The sequence below is a fragment of the Lissotriton helveticus genome, chromosome 12, assembly GCF_964261635.1.
Source record: "Lissotriton helveticus chromosome 12, aLisHel1.1, whole genome shotgun sequence".
NCBI lineage: Eukaryota > Metazoa > Chordata > Amphibia > Caudata > Salamandridae > Lissotriton > Lissotriton helveticus.
The window spans coordinates 34,503,585-34,526,379 of record NC_136073.1 but is presented as its reverse complement, the minus strand read 5'-3'; the positions used below and the strand labels follow the sequence as shown (position 1 = coordinate 34,526,379).

General features: G+C 46.6%; 1 protein-coding gene across 2 annotated transcripts in view; it reads right to left on the bottom strand.

Moving 5' to 3' along the window:
• LOC144798596 (beta-1,3-galactosyltransferase 5-like) overlaps window positions 1-22,795 on the bottom strand; it is a 209,582-nt gene that overhangs the window by 48,018 nt on the left and 138,769 nt on the right. The window contains exon 1 of one of the 2 annotated variants that reach the window (XM_078669552.1): window positions 3,488-3,502. The exons of the other annotated variant lie outside the window; for it this stretch is intronic. The gene's annotated coding sequence lies outside the window, so the exon portion shown is untranslated. Of the gene's footprint in view, window positions 1-3,487; window positions 3,503-22,795 lie in introns of those variants that run through there. 2 annotated transcript variants of the gene reach the window in all.

Below are 22,795 nucleotides of genomic sequence, written 5' to 3'. Positions count from 1 at the left end.
CTGTTAGTCTGTCTATTGAATCCCCCACTGCCGCACCCCCCACGAAAGGACTGCTTGAAATGCCTTTTTCTCTCTGGGTACAGGCCCTTACCTGCCTCAGCTTTCTTGTCCTGCGTGCAATTTTTGACCCCAGCCTCTGACTTCCCCTTACCCATATGCTGCATCCAGAGTCTCACCTCCATCTGATCCCAGTCTAATTTGGGGCAGACAGCCATCTTTTTTCTGAACTCGCAGTCATATCTGTACCACTCAATGCCTGCAGTTGACTCCGCCTCCTCAGTTATTACACTCGCATACTGAAATAGGCCCTGCGCCTGCTCAGGGAAACGCCCAGTGATGACTGCCGCTAGGATGGAAAAGGCCTGTCTCCAATTCATTTTTTTTTATATATATTTTTATTAATTATAACACAAGAGTAGAAATATACATATCGGGCATCGTTTGGTGGAACATATCATAATACTGAACGGGCGGATCAATTAAGAGAATACACAACAGTTATAGGCATCTGAGAGACATCAATACCAGGTTAGAGCTGAGGTAACACAAAACGGTACAGATAGCCTTGAGCAAACATCATCGGATTCTGCCCACCCAGAATACAGAATATGGAAATCGAACACTCGACACCCGGCTATGAAGAATAAAAGATCAGGAGAATATGCCACATCTCTTGTGAAAAAGGGAAAAGGGAAACAGAAAGGTCATAGAACAAAATAAAGGAAAAATAAAAAAAAAACTCAACCCCCCACCCTGCACCCCTGCAGATGGCTACCACCTAACCCCACTAGCAGCGTGCCTGTCGCCCACTAAACTAACCCCAAGGAAGGGAAAAGATGGAGGAGGAGAAATCGTAGAAAGCAAATACATCCCCGGTCTCCCGTACCCCCCGCCAGAAGCGATCACCCCGAGATATAGTCAAACTCACATATAGCAAATTTACAAACCAATCGGGGGAGTGTAACAAAGCACCACCCAACTCCCGTCTCGTTATAGGTACAATCCCGGCATTGAGTCAAGCTGTTTTATCGAACCCAAGCCCTCAAGTTCAACCCTGGCCAGTACGGTATTTCATGAGAGTCTTTTCCACTCGAACCACCATCTCAATTGAAAAGGAAAAGCGATCGTTAAAGTTCAGGTCAGTGTTGCAGGATCGGCAAACGGAAAGAAGTGCACGATGTCCACAAAACGAGCGAAGGAAAGTGTCCAGAAATGTCGAGTATTTCCAACAGTCACTGAGGAACTTGCAACAGCACAGAAGACTGTCCATATCTGTAGTAGGCGGCAACAGGATCAAGCAGGGATCGCTAGCAAAAATCACGGGCTCGCTGGCTGCGAATTGGGAGTCAACAAAGCACATTAAATCCGGGTTATGCCCGGGGACCTCGATATCAGGCATGCAATGCACCGCTGGTACCACCGATAGATGAGAACTTAACGGAGAGTCATTGACCGGTCCCAGGATACCGTCCACTTGCACGATCAGTGTCTGGAATACAGCGGTGAACTGTGAATGGAGCGCCTCAATGGCGGCCGTGACGGCCTGCAGCGATGGCGTACCTTCCGTCTGCCCCATCTCCTCTCACGAAGAGGCAGAGCTGGATTCACACCCCGGAGGCCGGCTTCTCCGGGGCAACAGGTCACGCAAATCCGGCGATCACAGTGGGTGCTCTCCGTCGTGTAAGGTTGACACCGTCGCCGGTAGCGAGGGCCCCGGCCCGTCAACCCCGGGAAGGCAGCAGGGTCTCCGGGCGTCGGACCCCCAAACACGGCAGCCGGCGCGATACGCTGTTGTGTCCACGGTGTAGTCTGTTCACAGTGCCACCATCCGAAAACAAACAGGTTACGAGACACTTGGGGGGGACCGGGCTCAGTCCAGGTCCAGTGGCCGTTGTTGATCAACTCCAACCCGGATTAGCTGGAAATCGAGGCCCCGGCTTCCACACGATGTTAGGCCGAGAATGGTACACGGCGTATCTTCGGCATCCGATAAGATAAAAACCTCGGGATTACACCTTTAGAAGCCGAAATACTTCATGAACCCGGAAGTCTGTGGTGAATTCAGGATTAATAGAAGGATATACGAGCTGCTGGCGGAGGTCGGCGGAGCCGGGAGCTTACGTGGCCATCTTGGTTGCTAGCGTAGCTCCTCCTCCCTGTCTCCAATTCTTGATAGATTTCTCCGGCCATGACTGAAAGCGAAATTTCTTATCTTCATCCTTGCCCCCCATTTTCCTGATGTCAACCCCCTCGGCCCCCAGCATGAGAAGGGAGAAGATGTCAATAAATTCCCTACCCCAAATGCCTTCTTTTGCTGCCAGTGGCACCTGCCATGCAAGAGAGCATTTCCCTGACAGTAAGGGTGCCATGGTCATAAGAACCGCCGGCGCGGGGGAGACCGTGCTGAGCGTGGGAACAGACACCGCTGGGAGCGCGGGCAAAGCCAGGGGGGACAGCGTTGGAGCAGGGGGCGGTGCTGCAACGGGGCTGGACTGGGCACTAAAGGTCGTCGTTGCCGGGTCGGCAATGGAAAGATCAGATGCTGCGCTGCTGTCCCCACCATGGGCCGGATGCCCTCCCCACACCCATGTCACTAATGCGTCAACAGAGGCTGCGGAGGGTGGCGCAGTTGCCACAGGCGCAGCCAACAGGGGCCCCGCAGCTGCTATAGCCGGCATGGAGGAGGCCCGGAAACCAGCTCTGACCTGCAACATGAAAACCGTGAGTGTGTTTGTAAGCTTACCAAGGTCCTCCCGGGTGGCAAAGTCCGCCGGAGGGGCCACAGCCAGCGGGAGGGGGGGCGGGAGAGCCCTGACCGCCGCCGGGGGGGAAGCGGGCGCATGCACGATAACATTCCTGGTTAGTTCGGGCGCCTGGCTTTTGGGGGGAGGCTCCGCGGGGAAGTCTTTCACTGTAGGCTTCCACGTTCGCTTGGACCTAGTGTGACCCGCCTCCTCTATAATGTCTTGTTCAGGTGCGGGTGGGACAGGGCCGGCCCCGGTAGCTCTGGGGGTGTTGGCATTCAACAGTTCACTTGCCCACGCCACACCATTAGTCTTGATCAAGTCCAAAAGTGCTTTCAGCTGCGCATCCTGAGAAGGTCCTATCCCTGAATCATCAACTTGTGACGTCTGCGAAAAAAGCGGAGGGGACCCATGGCTCTCCATTCCTATCCTTGGCTCTTCCCCTGCAAGGAAAAAATGACTGTGAGCCTACCAACGAGAGGCAGTGGCAACAGGCGCCCACAAGGGACCCAATCTCCGCCAGGCCACTTACTGAGCGGGGGGGAAGGGGGGAAACGACATGAAACATTAATGGGCGAAAGAACAGGGTCCAGAAACCAGGTGGAGAACCTGGGAGGGAGATGCTACAAATGCCCCGCCCCCGCAACCAGATGCACTAAACACTGTTCCTAACCAAGCTTGTTTGTCGGGTGCACACAAAACCCTTTTCTGCCCAGAGACGACTCTGCCCCCCCTATACATACCTCACACAAATTAGGTCCAGGCGCCGGCGTGGGAGACGGGGGGCGGGGAGGATAAAGATCCCTGGGCCCGGAAGCGGAATGACAAAATGTAGGCACAGCGCGATCTGAAAAGGAAAGAAGGCGTGAGAAATGCACCTGAGGGCGGCCCGAGACCGCAGAACATAGGAATTGACCCACACTCACACCACGTAACTGGCATGCGGCGGGTGCTAGTCTTGGCATATATTCGTTGAACAACCACAAAGAATGAAGCTCCTCATGGGCCGGCCCAAAACCGTGCCCCCATTTGTGGGGCAACACAACCCAAAAGGAGACACGAGATTAGCGTGGTGCCAAGGTCTGACAGAGGCCCCCAGACAGGAGAACAGAAGAACACTCTGAATATGCTTCACCCCATGGCGCAACCTAGCTACCCTTAGCCCCTTATACATACCTCACATATATACTTGCTGGTGCTGCGCGGGCGGGGGGGGGGGCACAACCAGGGCGAGCGCGCAAGTGGCAGGCCAAAATCAGTCTGCAAAACAAAATAATGCGTTAGCAAAAGCCCACGATATCGCTCTAACAACTCTTCACTTGGCGCTGAACTCATCAAAACCACAGCATGTGGTTGGCCGGCACTCGCGCCACTAATTAATTACATGAAAACAAAGGAGCACCACCGGACAGGATCGTAGACTGAATTGGTACTGCTACAGATCCAGGCCCCAAGGATTTCTTACCACCTGATCCTTGCTGCCAGGCCCAGAGGGCCTCGACTAATACGTATGATAGGGCCAAGGCTGACATGAACAGATGCTCGATAAAATATTGCTACAAACGACAGGGTTACACTTTAGCCCAACGCTCCGTAATTGTACCAACAGGTCAGGGGGGAGCGTCATCGACTGCCACCGATGCTCCGATTCCGCACGGGACCCGGGGAGGCCACGCGGCATGGCTGCCGCAGCAGGGCTGCAGAATCATGCACCCGACACGTGCATGACGTGTTCACTTACCCGGGAATATGTGCCCACAAAACAACTAATGCCAATGTTAGCTCCGACTAACGGCTCCGGGCGAAAATGGCCGCAGCCCGACCGGGAGCCGGAAGTCCACCGAGCATCGTCCGACCTTGTGACCGGACCCTGGGACAGCGCCATGCTCATCCCCAGGTGGGCCCCAGCAGATGGTCACCTGAACGCCGGATGCCGGGGCAACGCTTAAGGCTACATGGTCGGGACACCGCAGAGCATGGAGTGACCCCATGGAGGCCCCTCCCGGAAGCCGCTCAAGACTGGGACACTGTGGCGAAGCCAGCCAAGCCCGCTCACCCGGCCCCACGTTCCACCCCCAGGCGCTGCCCGGGGGGCCCGCAGGCACGACCTGGCTGAGAGGGTTAAAGATGACAACATCTGACTGGAGTGGGGGCACACAGACCAGCCCGCTCACCCGGCCCCACGTCCCCCCCCCAGGCGCCGCCCGGGGGTCACACAGGCACTACCAGGCAGGAGAGCGGCTAGAGAGCAAACGATCGCCGGTGCCCAACTCGGCCTGCGAGCAAACAACTTCCCAATTACAGGCGTCTGTACGCAGAAACGATGCCAGAAACACCCCTGCACAGACCCTGCGAGGACGGAAACCGCGGCCAGGCAAAGCAGCCCCAAAAGCCCACACCCTGTTCGGAGGTGCCCGTAGAGTTGTACTGGACACGGGGCAGGAGGGGGAGGGGGGGAGGTGCGGCGGCGCCCCCACGACCAAAAGGCGGGGAACGCCCGGGGCACGCACTGCAACGTGCACCAGGCCCAAGTCAGTGGTAGTGAAAGGCCCCTCGCGGCACCTCCCTACAGTGGTGATCGCGACACTAGAGCCACCAGGATGGACAGACCCCTCTGGCCTGTCCCCACATCAGCCCGCACGACCGGTACGGTTGGCTGATAGGGATCCCAGTTAGCCAGTTACCCCCACCTCCACAGCGGCCCGTCGCTAAGCGGGCCGCCTAGACCTGCTCAAACCTCCGAAGGGAGGGAGTAGGCGGAGGGGGGGTACAGCCCGTAGGCCTCAGCCCGTAGGCCTCACTCACCGGAAAAGAGTGTCCGATGAAAAGAGTGTCCCGATGTACAATGCGCGACGTCTGGAGTGGCAAAGAGGCCAAAACAATGGCGAGGGGGAAGTATATACCCCCTCACTCTGCCTGCCGCCTCGGACGCGCGTCACAGTCCCGCCCACCCTCCTGCCGGGCATCGCCTGCCCGGGGGAGGAGTGGTTGCCATAAGCAAGGGGCGGGGGCAGCTCTCTGGGACTAAGGGCTAGCCCTCCTGATGGCCACCGGGTGGCCTCGGGCAGCCGCATTACACCAGAGCCACAGCGTCCTGTGAAACACAGGTTACAGGAATGGACACTGTCATATAGGTGTTTCACTGTCTCATTTCTTTTCCGTGTTCCAGAGTAGGGCGGGAGCAGGGCACAAGTCCTAAAAAAAAAAGTGGGGGACGCTGACGTCACGACAGGAACTGACGTCACGAAAGGTGGCTTGCACCATCAGACTCATTGCCTCCCCTCTCTCACCCCTTATATGTGATTGCATCAAAGAAGCCAGCGCATGAGCAGCGTTTATGTATGGGCTCCGATCTCGCCCCAGAGAGGACAAAGAGTGAATGTGTGGCTCCATTTGGTCCAGTTATCAAGCTCCTGGCAAAATAAGTGGAGGGACGCCATCCACCCGCGTAGAATCCCCGACTTGAGCCCTGGGCGGGAGGATGGAAATCCAGTAACGCTGGATCAGGGCTGGAAAAAACGAGCTGCTTTCGATACCAGAGCGTAAGCACTAGAAGGTAAAGAGAGACACAAAAGAGATTCCAAGAGAAGGGGACAGAAATCCAAGAACTGGGATAAATAAAGCGAAAAGGAAGGAGGCATTTGAAGACAAGCAGAAAGGGATGTTGAGTCCTCAACGCCTGGATAACCTCACAAGTGACAAATAGCGCTGAAGCAGGTATGTCAACTGAGCGAGGGGGAGATTTTCAAACCCTTTGCACTGGTTTAGCGTCACAAAAGTAACGCTAACAAGTGCAAATTTATTTTTTGCGAATTCAGTTCCAGCGCAAAACTTGTTTTGCGCTGGAAAGCACCCTCTAAGTATTGCAAAGCAGCGCGAAGCACTACTTTGCGTTACTTTGCGCCAAGGCGGCGTTATATGGGTGGCACATGGGCATTCCCATGAAATCCCCCATGCATTTTGACGCAAAACCATATTTACAAAGATTTGTAAATATGGTTTTGCGCCAAAAGTTAACCCCCGTTCAAAGGAGGCGCTAACAGGAGAAATGCTTTCATTGCTCTGTGCTTTTCTGACTTTGCATGCGTGCCGCAATGTGCAGCACGTATGCAAAGTGGGAAAAGTTGTGCATCGTGCCTAGCATAGTATTTTGTAAAAAAAAAACTATGCTACACTCATCCACACACCCAGCGCTGCAGCGCTAAGGTTTGTGCATGGCGCACGGCAGCTGAAATCAGCGCCAGTGCAAGGGAAAGGGGAGGAGAGAGCCATATCCCTGAAGATATGGTGCTCTCCTGCTCCCTCCCTGTTGCGCAATAACAAGTTTGCGCTGGAAAGAAAATAGCACAAAAAAAATTCGTACTGGTTAGCTTCACTTTTTGATGCTAAACCAGCGCAAAAGGTTTAAAAATCTCCCCTAACTGTTTTAACAGATTAGGGAATAAAAATTTAATTTTCCTCAAACCATTCATTAGAAAACCACGTTTTTCATGAATTTCAAGTGTTCATGAGCTTTTTGGAATTAGTTTGAAATGCAGCTGTCTTCACATTTTATGGCGAGATTAAGATTGAGAGGTTTGGCCTCCAATGTTGCTCGCTTTATCATTCTTTTATAACTAACTATCTGACAAGTCTAATGCAAAAGTTTAGTTTTATCTTTAAAAAAAGCACTTTAGAAATTGTACAGTAACCTTACCTATGTTTACAAGGAAGGAACAGTACATATTTGACTCCAGTGTGAAGGGCAGCAGACAGCTAGGAAGACATGAGCAGACTACTAGTCTCAGAGGCAGCTGGCAGGGAACAGAGGTGGCGGCGCTGGGGGTCGGTAAAAAAAAACAATTAAAAAGAAAACACTTACCTTTTGACTGCCGTTGTCTCTCCTCCATTGTGTCTCCTTCTGGTGAGTCCCAGACACACAGGCTCCCCTAAGCCAATCACAACACTGCAATGCAGCATTGCGATTGGTCTGAGCATCTTGGTTCGGCGCAAAGCCACGGACAGGGAGCCTGTGCATGTTGCCCACCAGGCTGGGCATTACAGCCTGGTGGGGAACATGCATAGTGCACATGACAAGCCGGGCCGAAATGGCCGGCCTAACAGCCATGCACACTTTAGAGTGGCACCACTCCTCCCCCTGTCATAATAGTGCCACCCGCCCTAACCCAGCCCGCAGCTACAATAATTAAAATGATAATAATAAAGGGGGTCATTACAATGGAGAAAGGCCCGCCACCGCCAGCAGTGCGATGGTGGGCCTTCCGCCAATGGAAAGCAATCCCCCCAACACATTACGATGGTGGGGGGAATCTGACCGTGACCGTGGCGGGCACAAAGACCGCCCACCACGGATCCACCACAGGCAATCATTACGATTGCCTAGCGGATCGGTCAGCATCAGAAAATGGTGGTGGTGCCTAGCAGGTACCGTCCGCCAGATTAGGATGCCAGCCTTTCCGTTGCGGGTAAACCGCCATTGAAAGGCTGGCAGGGATTAGTTAGCCGCCTCCCGGCTTGTTTGCACGCTGTTTTCAAGGAGCTGTTATTTTTGGCACCAGCTGCGAAGGTGGTCAAGACACCATTGCTTGCCAACATCTGGGCCTGGGGGGAGGGACTGTAGTGGGTCTGGTCAACAGATCATTGGCTGAGTCCACCAGGAGGATCTATCGGCTGGCATGGCGTGAGTTTAGGAAGTTTGCGGGATGATCGTTAGGAAATTGAAGGGTGACTGTTGCGCTTTGTTCTGTTTTATTTTGACAAATGTTTATTGCCTAAGACCATTGCAGGCAAGTAGGTGGGTATTTAGTTATATGGCAGACTCTCCCTGAGCCCTAAAAATGAACCCACCCACCCCTAATAATCCCTAAAAACTACCCGACCCCCTGAGCCCTAAAAACTACCTTGCCCCCCTAAGCCTTAAAATTATTACGATCCCTGCCCCTGAGCCCTAAAATGGTCCACCCAACCCCTGCCCTGACACCTACAACTACCTCCACCCTCCTGAAAACCAACCCCTCCCCAGCCCTGAAAACAAGCCCCTTCCCGACCCCCCAGCCCTGAAAACTATCCAACACCCTGGGCACTAGAAACTACCCCGCCTTACCCTAATCTCTAGATGCGTGGTTAAGGCATGCATTGTAGCACTTGTGTAGTTGGAACACGGTTGGCAGAAGCCGCAGTGTTCTGACTGTTTCCCACTTTGAGATTGCACATAAAAGCAACCGTGATGCCCTCAACTTTTACTGTTTAGAACAGGTACACAAAAATGAAAGAGGGGGTGACAGCTCGCGGAGTGCAGAAAACTTCACTTTGCGATGTGAAGCAGAGTTTTCTTTCACCAATCGCGATGGCGAAAGGTAAATTCGCAATCATGAACGGTAAGTTCACGAGCGTGAGCTGGCATTTGGGTAGAATTACTACCCGAGCTGCAGGAATACCAGCACAAACTGCAGATCACACTGCACTCCGCCACTCGCTGAACTTTGCAGAGTTTTTGGGTAACTTCGCGGATTTCCGCGTAGCAAAACTCTGTGAACTACGCCCAGGCCTAGTTAGAAAACAACGGATCCTAGAATCCAAACACATCATTGATCTTCAGACAAAGGCCCCCAGAGGTCTTAACAATGAAGAGGAACTATGGGTCCATTTGGAATGATAAACAAACGCTCTGCTAAGGGGGTAGCCCTGACCATATGTCTGTCATTCTTGTTAACAGGGACTCTAGAGCTCTCTGTTTGGATCCCTGTGCAGCCATCTGAGTAAAAAAACCATAAAAAATATATACTTATCAGAATGTGAATGACTGCAGCAGACCCACTGATTATGAGATTAATTATACTTTCCGCTGTAACACATAACTGGTACTCTGAATGCCCATTCAGGGCGCGATCATGAGATGAATTATGCTTTCCGTCATACCATGTAACTGGTACTTTGAATGCCCATTCAGGGCACGATATACGTTAACAAGTGGGACCATTTTTCAAATTTGTCACACTGAATCGGCTACAGATTTCTATGCATACATGTTTTATCATTCCCAATTGGAAGGGTGTCGTTATATACAAAATGTATTTGTATTTTGGTATTTTTTCCCCCCATGTGACAATTTATTCCCCTTACTGAGTTACCATCAACTGTTGGTGTAACCTAGGATTTACATATATTTCTTTTGTGTCTTGTCACATGTTATAAGATGGCCTCCATGGTTACCAAATGAATGTGAACCAATACATGGCCATCTTCACTTTCGATGAACTTATGCCTTTCACGGTTTTGTTTAAAATGGCACCTTAATGGAAAGAAACTGACATTGAAAAAGGCGTTGTGCCAAAACGAGTCTGTAAGTGCTTGGAGGCTTGCACATTAAAGCATCTTTTTCATAACTTACCCGTGAGTGCACTCGCTTTGGTTAGACGATGACTGTTCGCCCTTGTGGATTCCTGTGTATCGGCTCACCACCATTGGAGACTGCACCCGGGATGCGATGTGCAGCGGCGGTGACCATAAAAGTTTGGAGATCATGAAAAAAGTCTAACTCTCCATTATCACTCGTGCCAAAATAAAGGGAACAGACTGCCACTAAATGCAATTCCACCGTGTTTCGGAACACTCTGCTCCTTGGACCAAAGACCAAGGAGCCGAGTGCTCCTAAACCCGTCAGACAGTTTTTGTTGCTAGTGTATTGAATAAAATATGCTGGTATTGCATTCGTCAGATGGACAGGTATTTAGGGAGAATTGGACTTTTCTGGTTATTTAAGGGGTTCACTATCCCCCGCCGCTAGCTTGACGCAACTAAGTGGCTCTGGGTACCAGCAATGTGGTTGTTTGAGATATAAATCCCTACAAACTCTTTTGCCACCAAAAAGCTCATACACACCCTAAACCCCCAAATTACCCTTGCCACCCAAAATCCTATACCCACTCTAAACCCTAAAATTGACTTGCCACCCAGAAATCTATGCCCACCCTAAACCCTACAAATTATCTTTCCCCCAAAAACCCATAACCACCCTAAACCCTAAAATCACCCTTCCACCCAAAAGCTCATATCCACCCTAAACCCTGAAATTACCCTTGCCATCCAAACCCACTCCAAACCCAAAATTTCCTTTGCACCCAAAAACACATGCCCACCCTAAACACTACAAATTATCTTTCCACCCAAAAACCTATACCCACCCTAAACCCTAAAATAATCCTTGCCACTAAAACACCCATATCCCCGCAAAACCCTATATATATATATAAATAAATAAATATATATATATATATATATATATATTCACTGAAAAAACCATAGGTTATAGACCATATATAGTTAGGAATTAGCATTTACAAAACCTTGAAAATTCACTGAAAAAACCATAGGTTATAGACCATATATAGTTAGGAATTAGCATTTAAAAAACCTTATTTTACTCACACAAAACCATTGAAATTCCATATATAGTTAGTTGCACTAACTATATATCGCGCACCCGCAATCCACTGCTGATGATGTCACATATTACATCATTCATGACATGGTCAGTGACATCACTGATGACATCACTGATGACATCTCAAATGACATCACTGATGACATCACTGATAACAACATCCAGTGATTTTTTGTTTCTGTAAAGTTTAAATATGTCTTACATATTGAAGAATGAGTGGATGTATAAGTGTCTGGACGAAGGATTTAGTAGGTGCATGACTGACTGTATGAGTGAGTGATTAAATGTGTCTCACTGAGTGCATGGGTTAGTGACTAAACTGTCTTAATTTGTGCATTATTATGTCTGTTGTTCTGTAAACTGCTGCATGTGTTGATCAGTAGCTATATGAGTAACTATATGAGTTATTGATTGATTGTCCAAGTATTTGTATGGGAGACTGAGTATGTGTGTGGCTGGCTGGGAGATGTGTGACTCTGTGCAGATCAATGTGTACTTGTATCAATGATTGTATAAGAAAGTAAGTATGTGTTAGTATATGTTTGAAAATGTAAGGTGCTCTATGTTTAACTGTATAGACAAGAAAATGGAAGTGTGATTGATTCTTTACAGGACTGACTAGGTGTGTGAGTAACTCCATGGATGAGTGGCAGAGTGTGAGTGTCTGTATAGGTGTATGAGTGCATATGATAGTGTTGTAAAGATGAGTGATTGTATGTATGAATGATTGTATGGGTGAATGAGTGAATGTGTGTGTAGACGTAGGAATCAGTGAGTACGTATGTAGTAACTAGTATTGGTGTGTCAATGGTTTCAAAAATTATACTCTGTATTTAACACTGGGTGAAACAGAGGTTATATTAAAATGTGAGGAGATGCATTGTATTGTCACATGAATGATATCATCAGTGATGTGGTCATTGATGTCAAATGAGATGTCATCAGTGATGTCATCAGTGATGTCATTTGAGATGTCATCAGTGATGTCATCAGTGATGTCACTGACCATGTCATGAATGATGTAATATGTGACATCATCAGCAGTGGATTGCGGGTGCGCGATATATAGTTAGTGCAACTAACTATATATGGAATTTCAATGGTTTTGTGTGAGTAAAATAAGGTTTTTTAAATGCTAATTCCTAACTATATATGGTCTATAACCTATGGTTTTTTCAGTGAATTTTCAAGGTTTTGTAAATGCTAATTCCTAACTATATATGGTCTATAACCTATGGTTTTTTCAGTGAATTTCAATGGTTTTTTAATAGCAAATATCATAAGCTGTCGAATGTCAAGTACGTGGTAAGTAAAAACATTTTCGTGTTTCTGCACACTGATCTGCTTTGAATGCTGCCCCCCACCCCTCATTTCTATTAGGAGTACTCTCTCTTTGCAGATAGTGAAGGGTAGTTAACGCAGGCCTTTGCCCCCGTTGTAATCCGTCGTGCCTGCTTCTCTCTCCATTTGATTGATTGTTCTCTTTGGTTCATTCTCTATTTACAAACAAGCACAGAGTCGCAATACTCTGTTTAGTCTTTGCAGATAGCGAAAAATCGTGTAAAAAAACAAAAGGAATCGAGCAAAATCAGTAGGCCACTAATGGGATCTCTTTTTGACCTCGCTAAAATAGAAACATTAGGAACAACCTGTTGAAAATAGCAATGCGTATGTACATAAGCGGCGTTCATTTGTGTTCACAGTACCCCTTGTTCATTGTTTGAATCGAGCATTGAATTGTTCGAAGTTGGTTCTCTTAAGGATCTTCTCTGCCTGCAAACGAGAAAGAATAGGAATATTCTCTCTCCCTTTGCAGATAGTGAAGGGTAGGTAACGCAAGCCTTTAACACGTCGTACCTATTTCATTCCTCATTGATTGATTGATTGTCCGAACATTGACTGTTTGGGAATTAGTTCTTTTTGGAGGTATTTCCTGTTTGCAAATAAACGCAGGAAAATCTTTGCAAGTAGTGAAAGGGTACGTAATGCGGACCTTTCTCCCCCGTTGTAATCTGTCATGCCTATCTACTCCCCACTGATTGATGCACCTGTTTCACCCGGACCATTTACTAGAGATACGTCATCTGGCCCGACCAGAGAGCACCCCTAGTGAAAAAGACATATGCAATAATAACGAAGTGATCACTGTATCCTGTTAACAGAAACTTTAGCATGAAACAACCTGGAAAGAAAAGAATAGGAAAACGAAAATCAGTAGGCCACTGATGAACATGAACTTTTATTAAACAACGAACAAAGAAACGATAACATAACGTAATGATAAAACCTATTAATGTCCTAGAAACAAGAAAACGTTAAAATATGCCAGTGGTGAGAGACCAGAAAAACAGTAAGAGAAACCAAATCACCCCTCGCTGTCCCACCGCCTGCCACGCCAAAAAAATCGATAGACTAGGGAAAATGCAAGTCAGTAGAACATCCGCCCCCACTCTGGAAACTTCCAAGGTGCGGCAGGGTTGCGGCTACGCCCAGCCGGGAGCAGCCCATATAAGGCAGGTCCTGCTGCCACGCCTCGGCCAGGAGATCCTAACGTAGGGTGTAGCCGGAGGAGAGGCCGAGGCCAGCGGGACCCGGCCAGGGGGATTTACAACACTGGACAGTTTTAGGTGGGGGAATGTCCGTGTCCTCGACCCTCCCCTCTCTCTCCCAGTCCGGCCGCGGTGGCCCTTGACAGTTTCAGGTAGTCCCGCCACATGCTCTTCCGGTCCGGCCACCAACGGTCGGGGGGCCGAGGCCGACGGGATCCGGCTGCAGCCGATAAACCAAGAAACCCGTTCATGGGGCCAGAGCCAGGGGCGTCCGGCCGACATCTACCGGAAGCCCGGCCCGAAGACGGACGGGACACTTCTTCTTTCATGAATAATGGCTGCGACAACACTGGGGGGGGATGTCTTGCACATGCCTCCGACCCCCCCCCCCTCATCCTCATCGCCTGGTCCGGCCATAACAAATCTCAAGCGAGACGCCGTGGGGTGCACTGGGAGGGAGAGACGGTGCGAACAGGCCTCTCCCGCCTCCTCAGGTGGAGGCTTCCCAGCTGCACCCTCAGCGCTCCAGGCGCCCGGAAAAGGGTTCTTCCACTGTGGCCATGCTGCAACGTCTCGCCCGGCAGGGTGGAGCCCGTCCGCTCATTTGACCCCGCGATCGCCAGTAGCTACCGAACTCTCAAAATGGCGGTCAACCTGGCAAGAGCGGGCCCAGCATAAAGAAATGGCCCGGTCACTGGTTGACTCCACCACAGTAGTCCTCCACGACCTTGAAGATTCTAGAGGAGCCGCGGGAGTCTCCGACCCCCGATGGGAAATGACTGCCATGATCGCCCGTGGAGTGACGAAACTGTATCCGCGCGGGACGTCGGCGCTCCCATGCTGGCGCCAGCCTCACTTTGAATTACTAGAATCCTGCAGACCTCAGTTCCGGTGAAAGCACAGTGTGACCCGGTAGGAACAATTGTTGCACCCCCTCCCCTTTTTGACTGATAGTTCAAACCACCGATCCTTTCCTTTGCCCTTTTAACGGAACTTTGGACTGCCTCCCCCTCTTTTACATTTTCTAGAGAAAACAAAACATTAACCACTACATTAGCATAGCAGTTCACACCAGAACTGTTTTCAAATTTAAAACCAACAACATCTTCAACAGAATCCTTTTTGTTTCTGCTGTGACCCTGCTACAGCACAGGCATTGTCCCCAGCAGTAATTCTGCAATGCCGGTAAGAATAGCTGTGGTGCCTACTGGACTCACTCACCCCCGCGGCGCCCCACGCCGTTATTTGCTGGGCGGCAACTTACTAGACATCACCTTCGTGCCATCTAGATTTCAGCGCGTTCTGCTGCCTTGGAACTATTCGCACAACAGACCGCTACTGACAAGAATATTTCATTATTGGTGCTGTCAATTTCAATAAATCTATTGGATAATTCAAAAGAAATTGCCACGGTCTCTTCGTTGTTTAAATGTTTTTACTGTTTTTGTTTTGTTGTATATATTTATATGTTATTAAAGTTTTATATTCCTACTACTTTGTTGGAGTGCTATATATTTTTAATGTGACACATAATTGTAAAAACTTTGATGTACAAAGAGTCATTCCTGGAATCTTCCGCTTCAGGCTCGGTCCCCTCCCCAATCACAATACAGGATGGTTTTCAGATAGTAGGAACACGTGTGGTGTGACGGATCTCATCGGGTGTGGGCCTTGATCTACTATAACTCCTTTGAAGAGGGGTGATTCTTTACAGCTGGGGCCATAAACTACATCTGCAGGGCTAGGTGATAGCCTGGACAATCGGACACAGAGGAAGAGGAGTGTCAGAGGGTGCGGTAGTGAATAGGGCGAAAGGGAGGTGTCGGGCGGGCACAGAGTGTGATTCTCAGGGAAGAGCAGCGCAGATGGGGGGAGGTTTATTGCCCATGCATAAGACAGAGAGCGGGGGTGACCGGTGCCTGGGGAAGATGCTTGCGAGGGTGAGGAGCCATGCTACGAATCGACAGCGTGCAGAGAGTGGGTCTAGTCAAGGCATCTAAAATGGCTGCCGTGCACGACAAAAGTGTGGCATTTCAAAAAAGGCAAGATGGCGCAGACAATGTTTTTCAACACTTCCTCATTTCCTTCGAATCGAACGTTAACAGACGTTGGGGCATATTACCAAAGTTAAACGATATTTATCGCTAACGATGCTTACCAACGAATTTTTTACCGCTAAGCATCGTCAGAAATTATCGAAGATAAACCTTGCTATTATCAAGGTTTATCGCAAATGCGATAATAAACGGCCGCAATGCATGAATATCGCTAAAAACTCAGCGATATTCATACATTACCGAGCTAATACTCTTAGCCATGTTATCCACCTCCCATTGCATAACATGGCTAAGAACTGCTCAGGGCAGGTGTTACTTTTTGGAGATATTCGCGCTTAGCGCGAATATCTCCAAAAGTTGGTAATAGGAGATAGATATCTTGCATGTTGTAATGCAAGTTATTGTGGTATATGGAACTCATACCATAATCTCTCAGGAAAGCAGAAACTGATCCTTTTGGGACCGCCTAAAAAGGCCTAGGGGGTGAGGAGTACTCTACTTTGCCCCCTTTTCACGTTCCGAACTATTTTATTTTACTCTCTTCTGTAATTACACAAAATAGCAGCGAAAAGATGCATCGGAGACACACAGTGAGAGAAAGGAGGCCGGAGATGAAGAAGAGATGTCAAATACACATTGGAGATAATATAGTGGCACAAGGGAAGTAAATATGAGTAAACTTACCATGTAACATAAAAATGTTGCACTCTATACTATAAGTCTCATTTTATACTACAATCACTTCGCTACAACCTCATAAATTAAAAATAAAAATGAATAATGTCTCAAACAATTTTTGATTTCTAAATATAAATGTATTCTTCAGAATTTTCTAAATTTGAAAGAACTAGTAACATGTCCTCATCACCAATGTCCTCATGAAAAGTCTGCAATGATGATTCTTGTAACTCTATCATCTCCAAACATTCGATAAATTCGCCATCAAGAGATTGATCAAAAAAATCATTCAAGTCATCTCCTCCTTGTGACAATATTTCATTATTGGTGCTGTCAATTTCAATCAATGTAGTGGAATCATTCAAGTCATGTCCTCGTGACAATATTTCATTATTGGTGCTCTCAATTTCAATCAATGTAGTGGAATCATTCAAGTCATCTCCTCCTTGTGACAATATTTCATTATTGGTGCTGTCCATTTCAATCAATCTAATGGAATCATACAAGTCATCTCCTCCTTGTGACAATATTTCATTATTGGTGCTCTCAATTTCAATCAATGTAGTGGAATCATTCAAGTCATCTCCTTGTGACAATATTTCATTATTGGTGCTGTCCATTTCAATCAATCTAATGGAATCATACAAGTCATCTCCTCCTTGTGACAATATTTCATTATTGGTGCTCTCAATTTCAATCAATGTAGTGGACAATTCAAAAGAAATTGCCACGGTCTCTTCATTGTGAGCCATTTTATTTTGAAATTGCTTGCTGTAAATTGCAGAAAAAAATAATCACTTTCATTTATCGTTTTTAGTAATACATAATATAAAACTAACTTTATCAAGTATTTAGTATAACAGAAGGACTGCAAATAAATAACAGAAAACATTTTTCAAATTATCTTCAAGTGTACAACATAGTTCCCCTTACAAATTAACAACTCACCTTTTTAAAAGTAGGAGAAGTGTTAGTACTGTGTAAATCAAACACCAGAAATTCACCACCAAAAATTCCTCACAAATGTACCTCAGACAGTAGTATCACAAAATGGCTGTGGTTTCCTCTCATTTGAGATATATACATAACCAATTAACTTTCATCACACACAAATACAAAACCAAAGTAACATTTTAATTGGTTCTAAATTTCAACACTTTCAAATGTGTTTTCCCCATGCAATTTTCCATAGGACATTTACATACGTCTACAGCCGGAATGGCTGAACGGAATTACACCAAACTTGGCAAAATGGTACATCAAACCTAACAGGTCAGGAAGGATCTACTATCCCCCATTATGGTCATTTCCCCCTTCGCTTTGGCCTCCTCTTGTCTCTCAATCCTACCGAGAGACAAGATGGCGGCCGCTACGGACTGTTTGGAATGTTGACAGACGCCGGAGAACCAATCAGCTTCGCAAAGCTCCGTAACGCGAAAAGTACGCGAAGCGGAGCGCTGTTACAGATATATATCTTTTTTTGAACGTTAATTTCTCAAAATCCACTGGAGCACATATATTGAGACCTAGCAAAGGCACATCGGGCTACCAGTCCCTAATATTTTGCCAAGTTTCGTGCAAATCCATTCAGCCGTTCGATTATTATTCGATTATTATTATTATTATTTTTTTTTGCCCCGCGGGGCCCTTTTAAAACCTCCACATCAAACCTAGGGGGTCAGCGAGGATCTACTATGCCCCCTTATGGTTATTTCCCCCTTTGTTTTGGCCTCCTCTTGTCTCTCGATCCTACCGAGAGACAAGATGGCGGCCGCTACGGACTGTTTGGAATGTTGACAGACGCCGGAGAACCAATCAGCTTCGCTTCACAAAGCTCCGTTGCGCGAAAAGTACGCGTCCTGGGACGCTGCCCGGTCCGCTGTTACAGATATATATCTTTTTTTAAACGTTAATTTCTCAAAATCCACTGGAGCACATATATTGAGACCTACAAAAGGCACATCGGGCTACCAGTCCCTACAATTTTGCCAAGTTTCGTGCAAATCCATTCAGCCGTTCGGGCTAAAACTCAATGTTAAAAACACGTTTTGGGACCCCCCTTTTTTCTCGGCCCCCCCTTGACGAACCCCCCCCAAATTTTCAAGGGCTGCTCAGAAACAAAATGTGCCATTTTCCTGAAAATTTCAGCCAATTCCGTCCACAAACGCCAAAGTTATTAGACATAGAATTTTCAAAAATCCCATAGAGAAAAAATCCTAACTATATATACCTACTGGCGACCGCCAGTAGGTAATATATTTATATATATATATATATAAATATATATATATATATATACACACACACATATATGTATATATAATGTATATATAACAGTGTCAACTGCATAATAAAAAGTGTGATTTTTTTCACTAGCCTGCAGTGTCGGTGTCGGTGTCCGGTGTCACGACAACTCAAAATTGAAGTTCATATATATATATATCATAAATTCATGAAGACATCCTCTAAAAATGTCCATAGACGCAGTACGCGAACGAGAGGCAGCTGCTGACGAGCTGTTCAGTAATTTACCAAAAATCGTCAGTAACGCTACTGATACAAGAACAGTGGAACCAAGTTTGGACAATAATGTCAAATTCCTTTTGAAAGACCTTGAGAAAAAGATGAAAAATGAAGTAATGAAGTGGTGGGAACATAAATCGTTTACAAAATATGTGGATCTTGACAGAGTGCCAAGAGGAATTAGGATACCCCTTGCACCGAGCTTTGATAACCCCAATCCCCTTACTCTTAGGGAATGGGGTGAAAGTAATCTAGTTGCATCAATGAACCTAGTACACATACTAATTAAGTACGCGGAGATTGATTGTCAAACATTGCTGGGTGAAATTGAAGCATTGAACAAAGAGCTAAACAAATCTGATAAAAAAGACTTTATCACGGCCAAACGCAATGAGATCAATGAACGTCTTAAAAAGCATGAGGATAGGATTAAAATAAGGAAAGTGCACAAGTCCGCACGCGACCAGGCCGATTATGAATTGGGACAGATTTATACCTTTGCCGGCAAATACGATACTGCTAAAAAATTAAAAATGAGTGGCAAAAGTAAAGTGAACCCTGTAAGTACTTTTCAAGGGGCCACAAATGATGCAAATATTGTGAGCACTGACACAGAGTCCGTGACCAGTGATTCTTTTATTGAAGGTGCGCGCAATGATAGAACAATAAGTAAGCTTGGGAGAAGAGATTGATTTTTTGGTGGAGAAACGGAGGCAAGTGCTAAGACCCAGGAACATGAAGAAGCCAATAGAAAAAGGCAGAATGCAAACAGAAGAGAGTGGCGCCGCTGGGGGAAGCGCAAAGCCAAAAGAAAAGAAGAACAATCAATGGCGCAAAAAGCAGACCTAGGTCATGATGAAAAAACAATTATTCATCTATCCACGATTGTATTGACAAAGGCGGAAGAACAGTTGCTTGCATTTGGTCCAGGGAACAACTTTGATTATGCGAGAACAAGGATAGATGTATTTTGTTTCATCCGCAAATTAAAATTGAAAAAATTCTTCACTATTAAAACTGGAATAGAAAAAACAACTACAAGTGCACAGTCTGTGGACACTGAGGCTTCGCCTAAATTGCAAGCTTCGGATCTACAGACATTGCTGACTATGCATGACCTTGGTAATGAGCTAAGTGTGTTTAGTCAAACAGAAACACACCTTGAATCCACTCAACAAAGGATACAAAAAATCAATCTATTACAAAAAGGAGCTGGAGAAACCCATATAAACGTAAATCAACATTTCTACTGCTAATGCCCAAAGTCGCAGTCGACACTTTTCATGAATGTGTCAAAGACGAAATCAAAACGTTACACCGTAAGTAAACTACAAAAAAGGCAAGATGGAATATAACCAAGCACAACTACAAAATCTGATGAACAGAGTAAGTAAAGATGTGGAAGTTGTCATTAAAAAATCAGATAAAGGCGGAAATATAGTGCTGTGGCCGAGGAAGGACTATGCACAGGAAGCAATGAGACAACTTAACAACAAATGCTGCTATGAAAAAATAACTATGAAGGAATACAGCAAAGTGAAAGACTCTATAAAAAAGGAGTTGCAGCATTGGAAACGAGAAGGTTTGATCACCACTGGTGAATTCCAATATATGTTTAATGAACATTCAGTTCTGCCATTTCTTTATTTTTTGCCTAAGGTCCACATAAATGTTACTTCAATTCTGGGTCGGCCTATAATTTCAGCCCTTAAGAGCATGACTGAGCATGTGGGGGCATATGTGGATTACTTTCTACAAGATCTAGTTAAATCATTGCCCTCATATGTAAAAGATACGGGGGATTTCCTCAATAAAATTGGGGGCATTCAATGGACAGACAACCTGACTCTAATAACATTAGATATAGAGTCGCTGTTTACCAGCATCGATTACAAGATGAGTATAATTGCTGTTAAACACTTTTTGGAGTCAAGGTCATGTGATTATTACCAACACCACAAAATGTTATTGGCTTTGATTGAATGGTGTCTAAACAATAATTTTTTTCTCATTTGGCAAGGATGTCTATTGGCAGATACAGGGTGTGGCATGGGGGCCTACTTCTCTCCTAGCTATGTGTGTCTGCACGTTGGCTATTGGGAGGAGCAGGTCCTCATGGTTCAACACCGGGAAATTTTCTCACAGAAAATTGTACATTGGTTACGCTACATCGATTATGTTTTTATTGCTCGGAATGACGGAATTGAAAGTGCGAAGGAATTTGTGAAAACTATCAACACTAACTGTATGAATCTGCACTTCACATCACATTTTAGTCAGACCAAAATAGAATTTTTAGATGTTAGCGTATTTATACATGAAGGTAGACTTGCTACCACTGCCTACAGAAAGCCAACAGCAGGGAATGCTTTGGATGGCCACTAGTGCCCATCCAAAGCATTTAATTGCTAGTATCCCATTTGGTGAAATCTTGAGGTTGAAACGAATTTGCAATACAGAGGAGGAATTTGAAAATTGCAAACAGGATACCCTAGCCAAACTTAGAAAAAGAGGATACACCAATAAAATGCTGTTTGATGCTGACAATAAATCTGAGATGAGATCAAGGGAATCATTGTTGCCACAAAGAGAAGACAGTGAGGCTAACCCTCTTGACACCACTGATGACACACCTAGACTAATTACAACATATAGTCGACAAGAAAGAAATATACGGTCCATAATTAACAAAAACTGTCCCATAGTGCTTACTGACAATGTTTTGAGCAGTAGACTCCCATCTAAACCGACCGTCACGTTTAGAAAAACACAAAGCATGGGGGCAATGCTGACAAAGAATAGTCCTGACTTAGCAGTAAGGGAAACTTGGCTTAAACCCAGAAAAGGCTTCTTTAAATGTACATCTTGTTGTGCGCTGTAATTTTGGAGTAAATACAACAGAGAACAAGACTCCATTCAGAGAAAATGAGGTAATGATCAAAGGCAATTACAACTGCCGAACGGATCACGCCGTCTATGTTCTCACATGCATCTGTGGGCTTAGGTACGTGGGAAGCACGAAGCTGCAGGTGCACGTGAGAATACTGCAACATTTAGGTGCAATTGTAAACAGTGATCCGACTTACCCTGTCGCTTAACATTTAAAAGAAGCACATAACAATGATGTTAACTGTCTAACATACTTTGTCATTGACTCTGTACTGGCCCCTCGTAGAGGTGGCAATTGGGAAAAATTGCTAAGACAAAGAGAAACTAGGTTTATTTTAGAACTTGATAGCAAATTACCGAACTGGCTTAACAATACAGAGGATATGCACACTTTTCTATAGCTGCCTAGTTTTATGCCGTGTTTATAACTGTCTATATTTATGCCTTTTCTGTGTTTTACTATTTTTTATGTGTTATTTTAGGACATTTTAACCTAGTGAGGTTGAGATAGCCTGGATATATTTGAACACTTAGGGGGTCATTAGGATGACGGGCGGACTTAGTCCGCCCGCCACCGTATCGGTATTCGGGACCGACCGCCGTAAGGGCGGGGTTCCCGTTGGGGGAATTAGGATGTGCCCGCCACAGTGGCGGGCACATCCTTCATTTTTAGCATTGTGGCGGGCGGTGCACTCTGCACCGCCTGCCACAATGCTAAAAATTCATTTACGCATTTACATATACAAAGCGGCAGGCAACGCGCGGTGCCTGCCGCTTTGTACATGCAAATGAAGGGGGGTACCATAGGTACCCCGTCTGTGCACCCCCACCTCAGCCTTCACCAGGGGGGCCCACAGGGGCCCCCCAAAGCAAAGACCGCCTGCCTTTCCGTGGCGGCATCGCTGCAGCGGA